We start from the raw sequence: 16726 nt of genomic DNA, 5'->3' as shown, positions 1-16726 counted from the left end.
CACTCTCGCTTCCACTGAGCGATAAAAAGCTATCTGACCCACCTATCCTAACCTTATAGAAAGAACAGTTGATAGTAGGAACCTCTTGTGTCCACAAACATGAATGTCGTGCAACTTTATCTTGACGTGCACGGCGTACATCTTGATAAGGCAAAAAAAAAAAAATAGGTCTGTTTACGGTAACCCGACCGACCCTATTTTTTTCGCGCGACCCTAGACTTTTTTTTTTTGGCATTTGGGGAAAAAAAAAATTTTTTTTACAAAAATCTTGGGGTTTTTTGCAAAATAACGTAAAAATATGGTTTTTTTTGGGGAAAAAAAAAAAAATCCCGACCTACCGACCCTATTTTTTTGGCCTATGTTACCGTAAACAGACCTAATTTTTTTTTGGCCTAACTGTTCATTCAAACTTAGAAACCATTGTGCAGCAGATAAAATATCGCTGTCAAAGTGCATTATTCTGCACATTCCCACTTCGCTGCACATCATTCGTCGCTAGGTTGTGCACGATTAAGCTGTGTCACTCTTTATTTTGCGTTGATACGAAAGATAATGGGTTGGGTGGGTGGGGGGGGGGAGTTGGGGCCGTGGGATGACTTAAAGAAGATTGTTTATAACCTCAAATATTACATAATAATCAAGATAGGATGAAACATTTCCGACTGAGAATTTACAAGGTCGTGTGAATGGTTTGATCTCTTGTGTGCGTGTCAAAAGGTTAATTTTAAATTAATTTCGTCCTTGTGTTTCTGTAATCTTCGTCCCATCCAAGCTGTATTTACACATAGAAAACAAACGACAAAGAAGGAAAGACAAAGACAAACGAAAAGAAGAAACGACAAAAAGAAAGATATATATATATATATATATACAAAATCAAGGAAAAGAAAAGCCAAACAAAGAATTTCAAGTGGCAGCCCAAATTTTCGACCTGTTACCAGGCCTTCCTCAGGGGCGTGTCAATATATATATATATATATATATATATATATATATATATATATATATATATATATATATATATATATATATATATATATACTCTTCAAAAAAAGTTAAGGACCGGTCATGAAATGTTCACAATCTTTAAAATATTCGCCAAAAATCGAGGATTTGACAATTTGATTGAAACATCATTTTATTGAATTAACAAAAGGGCAGTGAATCTTGCTCTATGGACATTTTTGGTAGGCAGTGTTACTGTGTTATGCTAAACAGATGGAAAAATGAGGTTTTCTTTAAAAAGGGGGGAGTTTTCAAAGTCCTATGAAATCGGTGCAAGACATGCCAGGACAAAAACCATTGATGCACGTGCTACAACAGGGTTCCAGCCAAGAAATGTGTTGACAAATGTGTGTTTGTAAAATGACACACTGACAAAATAATGCAATAAAACAACATGCCCCTATCACGAACACGAAGCGACTTGGATAAGGCAAAGGCAGTTTGATGGCTACAAGATGTTGTTTCTGCCATGCAAGTGGTTCAGAGTGTCGCAGTGTCTCACTTCAACATAATCGGACTTCAATCATTTGGCAGAGTACAGTCACGACAATGTTCTGGTCGGCCTACAGTCACCAAAACAATGAAGGATCGCCTCATCTAAATGATGGTCATGCAGCAAAAAAAGGTAAATGAAAAGGCGGCAGGCATCGACTATGAGATGCCACCACACACTGTTGTCAGTAATCAAAGTGTTACAAACTGCTTACACGCTTTCAACTTCAGTCAAAGACGCCCAGTCCGCAAAACGACATTGATTGCCAACCATCCAGCTGCCCACCGAGCCTGGTGAAGTGGTTACGGCATCGTAGTAGGGCTCAGTTCTTGTTTACAGATGGGTCCCGCCTCTTTTTGGATCCTGCTGATGGACGCAGCAGAGTCGAGAGGCGTCGTAGAGAGCGCTTTGCAGATGGCGCTGTTCAAGAACAAAATCGTTTGATGGGGGCTCTGTGATGGTCTACCGATTAGTGGGAGATTAACTAGTGCTCGCTGCCGGGATAAGATTTTGCAGTTTTTCGTCGAAAGAAATACTACTGGTGTGAATTTGAAATCAGAGGGTTGTCTAGAGTAACAAGCTCTAGCGTTGTTTTCGCTGACATGTTTGACGTGACATTTTCTGGAGACAGTCCTCAGTTCTTCGATAAAACAATACAGAACAAATTAAATCATTTAACTTTGTCATTTATGTATGGCATGCGTTTGAAAAAGTGGTCCTTAACTTGTTTTGAAGGGTATATCATTATATAATTACATAAACACATTTTTATTCAGTAATTGTCCTTTTTTTTACAAATCCAACAAGTGCGTGAATAATGGTCAAAGGAGGACACTTACCTCAATGACCAAATGAATTGCCCTTTCGTATTCATACTTGTTTTTTTTAATTTTTTTTTATTGGTTTTTTTTTAATTCTTTTTTTTCCTTTTTTATTTTTTTATTTTTTTTTACAACACATTATACATTACATCACAGTTCACATCGCCACATACATACATACAACATGCATACTAAAAGAATGATACTTGTTTGTCAATAGATAGAAGAGAGTTGGCAGTGTTCTGAAGAAATCAGATTTCGATTTTGATTGAAAAAAATGACGAACGAAGAAAGATGCTCCCCGCCTTGAAAAACAATGAAAAAATAAAAAAAATAAAAATGAAGAAACAAAGGCAAAACAACTCAGGGTTGAAGCAGCCTGCATGCAACTGAGGTCAAAAAAGAAAAAGACAAACAAAGATTTCGATTTTACACACGCCCTAAGACAGGAGTTCATAAATTTACAGTGAGAACTCCGGCACGGAGCTGGGTCATGACAAACAAGGTTGAAGTGACAAAGATAGGAACAGTTGGGGGGTAACTGGAGAGCCTCTAAAACTCAGTGTTCAATCTTCCTGTGACAGGGTGACGCAGTAGTCCCATTGTGTCACTGGCAGTTTATCTGCATTGACGGAGTTGTCTTCCTGACAAATCGTGAGCTATTCATAGTAGCTCGATTTTGTTGGTACGTCGGAAGTAGGCACACCCGTGACTCGTGGAGTGACTGTTTGTGATGGGATCTGACTGTTGCAGTCTGCTTGTATGCTCTTGGGAACCTGTGTGTAACCATTCTAGTTTTAGTAATAATAATAATAATAATAATAATAATAATAATAATAATAATAATAATAATAATAATAATAATTGTCAGTAAGTACTGGTGTCACATGACTGATGTGAACCAGTTGATTGGCTAATGGCGATGCGCTTAAATCTGTTAGCGCACTCCTGGAGTGCGCTAACTTTTCCACAGAGCGTATTCTTACACCCTTTGCCAAAGCGAGACTGTACTCTCATCCTCAGAATTAATTAATGACATGTAGCTTATATATTCTCCACAATACCAATGATTATGACCATAAATGTCCTGCTTTTCAATTAAAGCAGAAGTGTTTTTTTTCTGACAGATTGCATGCGCCTGTGCCGCCCACAGTTGCACTGATCTAAAAATAGAACCCGCTGTGTCTAATTTTTCAGTTTCGACTTGCGAAGATTCCTCTCATAATTATGCCATGTTGGTGGCATGTACCTTATTATCCACATTACCAAATGATGAGTTAGTATACAATTCCCAGCAGCTAACAGAAAACACAAGTGTTATTCCGATAACGTCGCAGCTAGATCAGCACGTAGCAGACTACACTGAAATACGACTGCATCTGTTCAGTAAATGAATGCTTTCCGTTTATTTTAAGGCAAGAACAATCGGAATCGAAAACGTGTAGGGTTTAGAACGTTCTTACCACATATAAGACTTATTACCAGCCTGCTTTATGTGTGCAGACTCAGTGCAACGGGACGAGCAATTTTTGTTTTTGAAATGAGACTCAGTGCAATAGCCTAGCAGACGACATAAATCCCGCTCAGCAAATTAACATGTTAGGCAAATGTGAACGATAAAACGATGGGGATATAATACGTGTAGGGTTCAGAGCATTCTTACCGTTCATATTTAGTACCAGACTCCCCGATGAGGGAAGATACCACACGAAAAACATGCCACGTTTATTTTGAAAATGGGCTTTCCGTCGACCTTGGCAAGGGGCACAACTCTGCACAGTCAATCTGTCGAAGCTCGATGAAGGTTTCGAACCGCAAATAACTGAAAGCACAGTCCTTTCTCCGAGTTCAAATGAGAGAAAGATCATCACTCTTTAGCTTAACGCTACACTGGAATTTACCAACAGAAATTAAAACAAGAGTTTGCGTGTGATGAAAGCACAACACACGAGACAGCCCACACAAAAGTAGATCTTCTATACGACCTGACCACACAGTTATGCCTATTCAAATGCGCGTAGCAAAATGTGCGTGTTGTATCTTCTTTTTTCTCTGGCGGTACCGACAATATCGTTATTGAAACAATCCCAGTGCACTAAGGGATTTATAGAGCAAATCTCGAAAATAATTATTGAACTCAGCGCTATGCGCTTCGTTCAATAATGAATTTTCTCGATTTGCTCTATAAATCCCTTAGTGCACTGGGATGTCTCAATAACTTAAATAATAATAATAATAATAATAATAATAATAATAATAATAATAATAAAGTGTATTTATATTGCGCCTATCCCTTACAAAAAACAAAAATATTTGGCTCTAAGCGCATTACAACATGTGTAGGGACTCGGTACAATCAAGTCTGACAAATACAATAACACAATATACAGTCGGTCTCTTGGGTAAAAATGGGAAAAGCAGCTTCGACATTTAAACACTGCTACTAAAAAATCCTCTAACAATGCATACTGCTTTACAATATGCATTTATGTATAAATATAGTTAAAGAACATCGAGTTAATAGGAATTAGAAAAGGTTCTTATGATAAAACTATCTAGCGAACGACGAAGAAGAAGAAGAATAAAACTATCAATGTCAATGTATAACAAGTCATTCAACGTAAATTGCCAAAGAACAACAACAAAGCAATAATAATAAAACAGTTATACTCAATGGCTAATAACGAGGCAGAACTAAATAGTATCGACACAAGATTAAAACAAAACATAGGGCTTATAAGTTAGCTCTAAAGCCTCATCCCTGTTTGACTGGGTTTTCCTCCAAAGGTGATTGTTGTGCTTCGTGAACTCGGTAAAATTACACACGTTTACCTATCACAAAGGAGTTGTGTATTGCAAACGGAGAATGGGGAAAACTGCTATGTGGGCCATTTTACAGATTTTTCAAGAATATGGGACCTGATCATGACCATCTAAACTTTACTCATGATGCAAAATACCAGGCATATTTAAATATTGTATCGAGTGTCAACACGCTAAAACGGTCATACACGTAAAACTCCACTCGTGCAAAACATGAGTGAACGTGGGAGTTTCAGCCCATGAACGCAGAAGAAGAAGAAGAGGAGTGTCAAACCCACCATCAACTGAGTCAGTGTGGATCCAGCGCTAGCGCTCGCTGTCCCTTTTATCGCTTGATGCCGCGCGAAGTCTGTACCACCCGTTTTGAGAACACATAGCTGAAAAGAAGAGGTAGGGGGGGGGGGGGAATCACTCGGTTGTCGCCTTTCTACTATATTCGACTCGAAGAAGAGCAGTATAATTATTAGTAAAAATGAGGATCCTCTCAACCCTTACGACAACAGAGAACCCAAGCTCACCTGATGCAGCTTATGTTCGAACCAAATCTGCACCCTTCATTCATCAAACCCCAAACCGTGCACATTTGATCTGACGTCTTAGACGGAAGCGATGATGTTGACACCGAGCAACGCCCAAAAGGCTTGATCGATCAGCGAAGGAGAAATGTTTGCTTTGGTCATTGACAGAGCTGTCACTGTCTACCTGATGGGTACTATAGGTCCCTCCAGTACCAGCACTGAGCGTTAAGTCCGATAAAATGACGATCCTCTCTTCCTGCTAGCTGAGAGGGGATTAAGACTTACCAGGGCCGGACTAGGCGAAGAGGAGGGGGGGGGTTGCGAGTGGTGGCCCAGGGGGATGTCCCCCCTGGCGGCAGGGGCGGATCAGTTCATTTTATGACTGTTTTTTTCTCAAAAGTATATTGTGAAGATATGGGTGTGAAGGCGCGAAGCGCCGAGCCGACGGCGCGAAGCGCCTAGCTGGCTAGGGGGGTCCGGGGGCATGCCCCCCCGGAAAATTTTGAAAAAAAGGATGCAAAATGGTGCAATCTGGTGCATTCTGAGGATGATCATTACCAGTTTTAGGCAGCAGATTTTGTCACTGATTAATACCCCAAAAATTGAAACTCAATGTAAAATAAAGAAATGCATACCTCATTCAATATTTTTATTTTTTGGCTGGGGGGGGGGGCCGGAAACCCTAGAACCCACCCACCCCCCACCCACCCCTCGTTGTGGGGGTCAGGGGGCGAAGCCCCCTGAAGCTGACGGGTAGGTCATATTCTGAGATAGGAAAATGGTCGCTCCTTGCATGAAACCACATAAAATAAGCAATAATAAAAAAAAAATTAAATAAGTAAGGTACATGTTTAGGCTAGGGGGGGGGTTGCGCAACCCCCATAACCCCCCCGGTAGTCCGGCCCTGCTTACTGGTACATGTAGGTATAGGGTACCCGTAGGTGTATACTTCTTCAGGGTTCGAATTTCATGCATTGGTCTAGAGAGGACGGGTTCTTGGGCGCCGTTGTGAATTCTATATGGAGTAAAGATCGATAAGAAACTGGTATTTTCCAGCTTTGACAAAGGCTTTAGTAGGTACAAGAAACTCAAGGATTCTCCTTGCGGGCTACTGGCTTGGCGCTGATTTAGAGGTTACTATAGTTCATTATCAAACAAATAACCGAACGACCTACACCAAACTAACCAACACACCCACCAGCCAACAAGTCGATCAGCCTACCAGCCAAGCCCATTGCAACAACCTACCGACTAAGCAGGTTTCGCAAATCAAGCGACCAGCAACCCGGGCAATAAAAGAAAAATCAAAAAGTCAAATATCTTTTTGGTACATGTATTTACTTCGGGATTGCATTTCAAGGCAATGACAATTTCAACCTGCGGTTGCTCTATGGAATACTTGTTCGAACGTTTAAACCTTGTCATTATCAAAACAAAATCTCCGTTGTTCGTAATTCTCACGTAAATAAAGTCATTTGCTCTGTTTGTTTAAAAAGGCAGAAGCACGATTACTTCAAGGAGCCATCGGAAAGAGCGCAATCCTTATTTTTATTTTTATCTTTTTTGTAATGGCAAATTCCCCGCTCTCAGGTGCAAAAATACATACAAACTAGGGCTGAAAAGAACACAAAGACAGGACACGAGAAAATACCGTCTGCATGCCAAGATTACCCAAGGAATACACAAACAACGCGTTTAAAATGTAAATAACTGTATGTTTAAACATTAACTTTAATGTATTCCTGGTACGTGGTGACAAAGTTACAAATCCCAAGCCATTTGCATTTTTTAGATAAGGTATTGCAGACTTTATACCTGTCGTTTAAAGGAGCCATTTACAAAAGAGCTATTGAGAAAAATCCAGGCCCAGATGAAAATAAGGTCACTGTGGTACACATTAACGTTAGAAGCTTAAGGAATAAAATTGATTTGTTACAACCTGAAGTTCAGCAGCATGATATTTTGACACTTTCTGAGACATGGTTGTCACTTGCAGATGATAATTCCTCTTTAAGTATACCTAATTTTAATCCTCCTGTACGCCTCGACCGTCCAGGTGATCCTCATGGAGGAGTGGCCTTTTACGTTAAGAATTATTTATACTGTAAACCCCGACCTGATCTCCAAGTTGATGGTCTTGAAGCAGTCTGGATTGAGACAAAGTTGGGCCACGAAGGCATTTTGATTGGCTCATTCTATCGCCCACCCAATGCAAATATTCATTATTGGGATTTAATTGATGAAAATTTAAGGCGAGTGAATAACCAGTTTTTGATATTTGTAATTTTGGGCGATTTCAACGTCGACATCCTGAACTCTCCATCGCGGAACTTTTTGAATATTTTACATGCGCACCAGCTCTGTCAACTTGTGAATACGCCGACACGTGTAATAGCCATCACAAGTACGTGTATCGACCTCATAATTACCCAGACTCCTCAGTTGGTTAAATCTGTGAGTGTTTTGCCACCTATTTGTAGCGACCACATTGTACCACAAGCTGTTTTAGATAGAAGTGTGAACAAAAATATTTCCTATAAAAGAACAATTTTTAATTATAGTAAGCTTAATGTTGATGGTTTCTGTGCAGCACTTTCTCAGGTTAACTGGCAACAATTTTTGATGAAGGAGGTGTTTGATGAAAGTGTTAATATTTTTTCTGCAATGTTTATGGATATAGCAAAACAGTTTATGCCAGAAAAAGAAGTTACGATACGCCCTAAAGACGCACCCTGGATAACACCTGAAATCCTAATGTTAATCGACCAACTTGACCAGATTCACTTGAAAGCCAAAACAAGCAAGCAGCCGGAAGACTGGTTGAACTATCGCCAGGCACGTAACCTTACTACAACAAAGAAAAGAGAACGTATTATTGAATTCTATTCCGAACTAGATGTTAAAGTTTCTGATCCAACGCAGTTTGGTGGCAAAGACTGGTGGAAACTGGTGAAGTCATTTATGAAGAAGAAAGGTTTATGTGAAGATGAAATTCCACCTATCTGTGACAACGGCAAAGTTTACGTATTAAGCCAAGACAAAGCCAACGCCTTTAATAATTTCTTTGTAAAAAATTCCACTGTCGAAGACCCAGACGATGAAGTCCCTCAAGTCCCGTTGTTAGATCGCGAATTTTGTGATATTGTTTTGTCAGTTAATGAGGTAAAAGATGTAATTAGAAACCTTGATAAAAGAAAAGCCATTGGTCCCGATTTGATTCACAACAGACTTCTCATAGCAGCATTAGATGTTATTTCGGAGCCACTGACGTATATCTTCAACAGGAGTCTGAGGGAAGGAGTTTATCCTAACATGTGGAAAACAGCTAATGTTACACCTATTTACAAGACAGGTCCTGCAGACGCTTGTAATAATTATCGTCCGATTTCCTTGTTGAGCTGTGTTGGCAAAGTCTTGGAGCGATGTATTCACAGCCAATTATATAACTTTTTACAATCCAACAACATTCTCACACCTACACAGTCCGGTTTTATATCCGGTGACTCGACGATCTGTCAACTTGTCTCCATATATAATGACTTGTGTTCAAACTACGACAACGGTTTAATAACACAGGCGGTATTTTTTTATGTGTCAAAAGCTTTTGATAAAGTTTGGCACAAAGGATTATTGGTAAAACTGGAGTCGATTGGTGTTCGAGGCCGACTATTGTCATGGTTTCGTAGCTATTTAACAAACCGTGTTCAATCAGTTGTTGTTAAAGGTGCCAAGTCAGAGTTAAAAGGTTTACAAGCAGGCGTTCCCCAGGGTTCAGTGTTAGGCCCCTTGTTATTTTTGATTCATATAAATGATATTGTAAATTATATTGAGTCTGTTATCAAATTGTTTGCTGATGATACTAGCTTGTCACTTGCATTAAATGACCCGATACGACGTGCCGAAATTCTTAATTCAGACCTTGATAAAATTAGTAGTTGGGCAGCACGTTGGAAAGTTACATTTAATGAAACCAAAACTAAACTGCTGAATATAAAACGTGATTTAAACCAAAATGACCCTCTATTTTTTAATGGAAATCTCCTGGAAGACATACCAGAACACAAGCATCTTGGCATTTTTTTTGCAAAACGATTGTAAATGGGACGCTCAAATTAGAAATATTGTGAAAAAGACCACTTTGTTGATTAACTGCTTAAGATATTATAAGTATAAGTTATGCAGAAATAGTTTGGAAATAATGTATAAATCTTGTATTCTGCCACATTTCGATTACGCTGATGTGTTATGGGACAATTGTACCGAAGCCTTATCAAAAACACGTGAAAAATTACACCTTGAAGCATTACGTGTTATAATGGGTGGTGTGCGGGGAACAAGCCATGATAAGATTTACAAAGAAAGTGTTTTTTGTAGTTTAAAGGAACGCCGAAAACGACATAAATTAATTTTATTTCACAAAATGGTTCATGGTAAATGTCCACAATATTTAATTAACCTCTTGCCACCACTAGTCTCTTCACTAAATCCCTACCACAGAAGACGATCATTCGAAAGATTCGTACCAGCACATAGGACAGACATATTCCGAACATCCTTCATTCCATTCTCCACAGTTTTATGGAATAATTTGCCTGATGTGATTAAAACAACAAATTCAATAAGCGAGTTTAAGCATTCTTTAAAAAGTCCTGATCATAGTGTACCAGCTTATTATTATTTTGGAAAACGACAGACAGAAGTTCAACACTGCAGAATGCGTTTAAATATTAGTAACCTTAATTCAGACTTGTGTAAACGCCATCTAAACGATAACGCACAGTGTGTTTGCGGTGATCCAAATGAAACAGCCGAACATTATTTATTAAACTGCACTTTGTATGCAGATGCTCGTCTGACAACAATCAATTCGTTGCCTGTTCACTTCAGACGCGTGGAAATATTATTAAAAGATAGCGAGCAATATTCTGTTCGTAATAACATATTGATATTTGAATAAAATTTTGTTTAAACCAAAAGAGCTATTTTGTTTTCTTTGTAAATGGTTACCCAGCAGGTATCTTCAGTCAAAAAATCGTATACTCTGTAAACCTACATATAAATATATAGCTATTCTGATGGACACGTGGGGGAATTCGGGGGCTGTGATTGGATGGTCTCTTCCGATCATCAAAGCATAATGCTACGGAAGTCGGCCATTTTTGCTAATATCCAAAAGCATATTGACAATAACAAAGACGCATGGTTCCGGTTTACCCATCTGTACCACACGATGTTTCAATCGACAACAGCATACACTGACAACTTGAAATTCTTCTCGGGAATGTTTTTCAGCTTCACAAATGTCGGTAGCATACCCTTTTCTGCTAACTTCCCGATGAAACAGGACTAAACCAATTATTTTCTGTCCCTAAACCCCACAAAATGCCCAAAGTCAAAAGATGTAGTACAAACAGGGGAGTAAAACGGAACAGCCGTTTTTGTGTGCCTGTGTGAACTTAAGTTGCCGACTGACACAAACTTTCGCATTCGGCTTTTCTTATCTCGTAACTCACACTAAATACCCCAATTCCCCTCTGAAGTATTGATGTTCAACCCATGGCACTAACATTCATGTAGTCGTTTATAACTGAGGTTGAAAAATTCGCTTCATGACGAGACAAGTATAAATGCTATTCACCAAACTAAAAACTTCGCTGCTGTCTGTTCGCGTTGTACGGACTAGCTGTTCTCTTCTCCTCCCCTTGTTGCATCCTAGTTCTTCAGTTGTTTCTAGTTTTCCGTTGATGTTGTGTTTTGGTCTTCTTCATAAGTAGTCTTGTTCAAATTTAAAAAAACTCAAACTTCTTTTTGTTGAATACGAATGAACTAATAAAAAGCTGTTTAACAGCTGTGTTGTCAAATCGAGTGGTTTTTTCCAAAGTCAGTGTGGCGCCTGCGCAAAACTAATGCGCATAAGAAACGGCGTCTGCTATCAAGACCTGAGATCAACGCATCGACACAAAACTGTCATTTTGTAAGTTTGGAACAACAAATCAAGGTCAGAACAGCTATATAATCGCTATTGTATTTTCAGCGTAGCAATAGGGTCCGATATTTAGACTCGAACAAGTATAATGCGACTCGTCTTCGACTCGTCGGCATTATACTTGTCTCGTCTAAATCCCTATTGCTACGCTGAAAACACAATAGCTGTTAATATTTAACCGACATCTGTCCGCAATTTCACGAAACACGCCGGGGGATGTGCTCTTTCTCCGTAGAAAAGTTAAAGGCACAGCCCTTCCCGTGTAAACGATTTGATTCACCATCTTCTTCTCGTTCTTCTGCTTTGGTCATGGGCTTAGACTCCCACGTTCACTCATGTTTTTAGCACGAGTGGATTTGTACGTGTATGGCCGTTTTTACCCCGCCATTCAGGCAGTATACGCCGATTTCGGGGGAGACTCACCATCTAAGACCTGACCATCCTTTTTACGAGGGATAAGTCCATCCCTCCACATGGACACATACCCAGACCAACAGCTTGCGAGCTTTCTGTACGCAGAGGAGTCTGTGAGGCGGTTTTTTTTCAAATTCACAAGTGGTGTTTAAGAAATAAATTCATCAACCAAAGTCCTACTTTTCACAAGTATCAGTTAGTTTGGTTATGTGTGAGTTTAGATAGAGCGGACAGCGTCAGATAAACTCTATTTAAACGAGACAGATTAGCCGCGGGTGGAGGAGGAGGATGTTAGATACTTGAGGTAGGCCTAAAGGGATCAGTGTTGGCAGGTAGGGAAGAGAGGGTAGTAAAGCAGGATATCAACACTTAGGCCCGTAATTAGAAAGAGAGGGGAGAGGAGGATTTGTGAAAGTCAAGGAGAAGAGCCCAGCCGCAATGTCCATGTTGCCGGGGGGCTTGCACGTGTGATGCATCAGCGGGGGTCTATAAGAACGGGAGAGCAACACATTGTGGTCAGTCCTTACCAGCGCGGCGCAGCGGGCATATGCCAACTATTTCTTATTTAATAATAGTTTAATAAGTGAGTAGTTTATTCGCAGATGCATGGCACGGAAAGGCATGCCAGGTGTGTTAGCGTATATTGATGATTTTCTTCTGGTAGCAGCTACCAGACAAGAGTGCAATGACATGTTACTGTCTTTAATTAGATTATTGAGGGAACTGGGTTTCAACATTAGCTGGAAGAAGGTGGTGGGGCCTACTCAACGTATCACGTTTCTCGGTGTCGACATCGACACGCGAAACAACACCCTGTCACTTGGAAGTGACAAGTTGCAGCAACTGCGGCAGCGACTCCTCCAGATCCGAGGAAAGAAGCGCGCGACAAAAACTCAGCTACAAAGCATAGCGGGGTCCCTTAATTGGGCCTGTCAGGCTGTCAGAGGAGGAAAATTCTTTCTGCGGCGGATACTGGACACGATTAAACCCCTTCAGCAGCAGCGACACAAAGCGAAACTATCTGGCGAATTTCATAAGGATGTACAATGGTGGCTTTCTTTTATGCATGTATTTAACGGCACAGTATATTATTTTCACAATGCAAAACAGCATGTTCATGTAGATGCATGTAATATTGCAGCGGGTGCCTTTTGGCAAGGTGACTGGCAGTACACCATCTTTGAAAAAGACATGCAGGCAGCAAAGGAGCTACATATTAACTATAAAGAAGTGTGCGCTGTGGTGCAAGCAGTGACACGATGGGCTCCGATGTGGTGCGGACAAGAAGTGATTATTCATACCGATAGTACTGTCGCAAAAGCTATCATTAATAAGGGCAGATCGACTAATAAGTATGTCAACAGTCTGCTCCGAAAAATGGCGTGGGAATGTGCAAAAGTGAACTGCAAAATCGCGGCGATACATGTGGCTGGTAGTGTAAACATCATGGCTGACACAATTTCCCGCCTCCATGAGCCCAGACGGCGCGAAGACTTAGTGCGTCTGTTGACATTCTGGCACCGGGGGAGACCCCCCGACATCAACCTGTGTGACCATATGTCTGACCAAGCCCTGTTGTTCCTTGTTTTTCAGACTAGCAGCCCCCATTAGGGGCGCAACTGACGGCAGAAGTGTTGGATTACAGAGCAAGTGCCTTTTCTGATAACACTAAGAAGACTTACCGCACCCACCTTACCTCGTATTTACGTTTCTGTGGGGAGATGGACATAATGCCAGTGCCTGTGAACGAGCAGACTGTTGCGCAATACGCAGCGTACCTAGCCCGACGTTTGAAACCGTCCTCCATCAAGCAATACATCAACATTATTCGCATTCTTCATCTTGAAAGCGGCTTGCCGCACCCATTCAGGGACTCGTGGTACGTCCAGACAACACTTAAGGGCATCAAAAAATGCAAGGGGTGTGCCACTGATAAGAAAACCCCAATCACCCCTGAATTACTACACATAATAAAAAGCCAGCTGGACCTTGAGTGTAGGCAAGATATTGTGTTCTGGGCTGCGTGTTTGGTGCTTTTTTCGGAGTTCTCCGGAGATCGAACTTGTTTCAGGACAACGGGAACTTCGATCCTTGTAAGCAGCTCACAAGAGACCAGGTGGTTATTCTGGGTACGGGCATGTCAATAACGCTCCAATGGAGCAAAACGATTCAGCGTAAAGAGCGCTCTGTTGAAATTAAGCTCCCGGCAATGTCACTCCATCCCTTGTGTCCAGTGTCTGCCGTGACCGCTGTGTTACCTTTGTTGGGGCCGATGGACCCCAAGGCGCAGGTCTTCCCGATGAAAGGGTCAGACTTCAATAAGAAACTGCGCTTGACTACCGCTGTTGCTGGGGGAAACTTCTCCAGCCACAGCTTTCGGCGGTGTGGTGCCGCGTGGGCGTTGAGTTGTGGTGTGCCGGGGGAAATTGTCAAGGTGATGGGGGATTGGAAAAGCAACGCGTACTTAGGCTACTTAGACCAGCTGCCACAAAAGATCATCTTACAGATCACATGTAGGTAGCCCAGGCAACTCCTTCATGTATAACATCACAACAATCCTAAACCTCCCACCTCTAACCTAGTATACTGTCTTTAGTTGGGCTGAATAACGAGTAGTACCTCTAATTTGGGACTTATCACTGCACAATGATATCTCTCATTGTCAGATGGTATTCTCTTGAATAAACTGCCCTCGTTATTTGCCCAAATCAATACATGACTTGGCTATGTGTGATGTATGTGCGCACGAGAGTGATTGCGTGTGTGTCAGGTGTATGTGAGTGTGTGCGCGCGCAGGTGTGTGAGTATAACTGTAAGTAATAAGAGGGAGAGAAAGAGGAGTGTCATTTCTTTGGGATTATCGTGTGCTCTTGATTTGCGCCGGGGGGGGGGGGGGGGGCGATAAGTGAGTAGTTTAAGTGTGAGTTTAGATAGAGCGGACAGCGTCAGATAAACTCTATTTAAACGAGACAGATTAGCCGCGGGTGGAGGAGGAGGATGTTAGATACTTGAGGTAGGCCTAAAGGGATCAGTGTTGGCAGGTAGGGAAGAGAGGGTAGTAAAGCAGGATATCAACACTTAGGCCCGTAATTAGAAAGAGAGGGGAGAGGAGGATTTGTGAAAGTCAAGGAGAAGAGCCCAGCCGCAATGTCCATGTTGCCGGGGGGCTTGCACGTGTGATGCATCAGCGGGGGTCTATAAGAACGGGAGAGCAACACATTGTGGTCAGTCCTTACCAGCGCGGCGCAGCGGGCATATGCCAACTATTTCTTACCCCCCCATCCACCCCCGGCATCCACCGTTGTATTTTGTTAGCAATCCGTTGCATGATGTTCTTAATTTTGAGGCAAATGCATGCCTGTTTGTGCCTTCACTTGAAGTGAGGTTGTGCATGAAGCGACTCGAACCTTGTTATGTAATCATTATTCACGGTGTTAAATTTTTGAGTGAGGGCTCCTTGTGTTTGTTGTTAGTGTAACCAAATGTTTGTTGTTATTTGTTGTGGACTTATCACTGCACAATGATATCTCTCATTGTCAGATGGTATTCTCTTGAATAAACTGCCCTCGTTATTTGCCCAAATCAATACATGACTTGGCTATGTGTGATGTATGTGCGCACGAGAGTGATTGCGTGTGTGTCAGGTGTATGTGAGTGTGTGCGCGCGCAGGTGTGTGAGTATAACTGTAAGTAATAAGAGGGAGAGAAAGAGGAGTGTCATTTCTTTGGGATTATCGTGTGCTCTTGATTTGCGCCGGGGGGGGGGGGGGGGGGGGGGCGATAAGTGAGTAGTTTAAATTAAATACTTTTCACAAGTATCAGTTAGTTTGGTTATATTTGGTATGTGTGTAAGACATGAGACATAAGATCATTTATTGTCCATACAATGAAACAATGGATAAACAAGTCGCGTAAGGCGAAAATACAACATTTAGTCAAGCTGTCCAACTCACAGAATGAAACTGAACGCACTGCAATTTTTCAGCAAGACCGTATACTCGTAGCATCGTCAGTCCACCGCTCGTGGCAAAGGCAGTGAAATTGACAAGATAGAGCGGGGTAGTAGTTGCGCTGAGAAGGATATAGCACGCTTTTCTGTACCTGTCTTCTTTTTAACTTTCTGAGCGTGTTTTTAATCCAAACATATCATATCTATATGTTTTTGGAATCAGGAACCGACAATGAATAAGATGAAAGTGTTTTTAAATTGATTTCGAAAATTTAATTTTGATCATAATTTTTATATTTTTAATTTTCAGAGCTTGTTTTTAATCCAAATATAACATATTTATATGTTTTTGGAATCAGGAAATGATGAAGAATAAGATAAACGTAAATTTGGATCGTTTTATACAAAAAAAATGTTTTTACAATTTTGAGATGTTTAATGACCAAAGTCATTAATTAATTTTTAAGCCACCAAGCTGAAATGCACTACCGAAGTCCGGCCTTCGTCGAAGATTCCTTGGCCAAAATGTCAATCAATTTGATTGAAAAATGAGGGTGTGACAGTGCCGCCTCAACTTTTACAAAAGGCCGGATATGACGTCATCAAAGACATTTATCGAATAAATGAAAAAAAACATCCGGGGATATCATTCCCAGGATCTCTCATGTAAAATTTCATAAAGATCGGTCCAGTAGTTTAGTCTGAATCGCTCTACAC

This window comes from Littorina saxatilis, linkage group LG1 (assembly GCF_037325665.1).
Source record: "Littorina saxatilis isolate snail1 linkage group LG1, US_GU_Lsax_2.0, whole genome shotgun sequence".
In the NCBI taxonomy this organism is placed as follows: Eukaryota; Metazoa; Mollusca; class Gastropoda; order Littorinimorpha; family Littorinidae; genus Littorina; species Littorina saxatilis.
Note: the sequence above shows the minus strand (reverse complement) of the source record.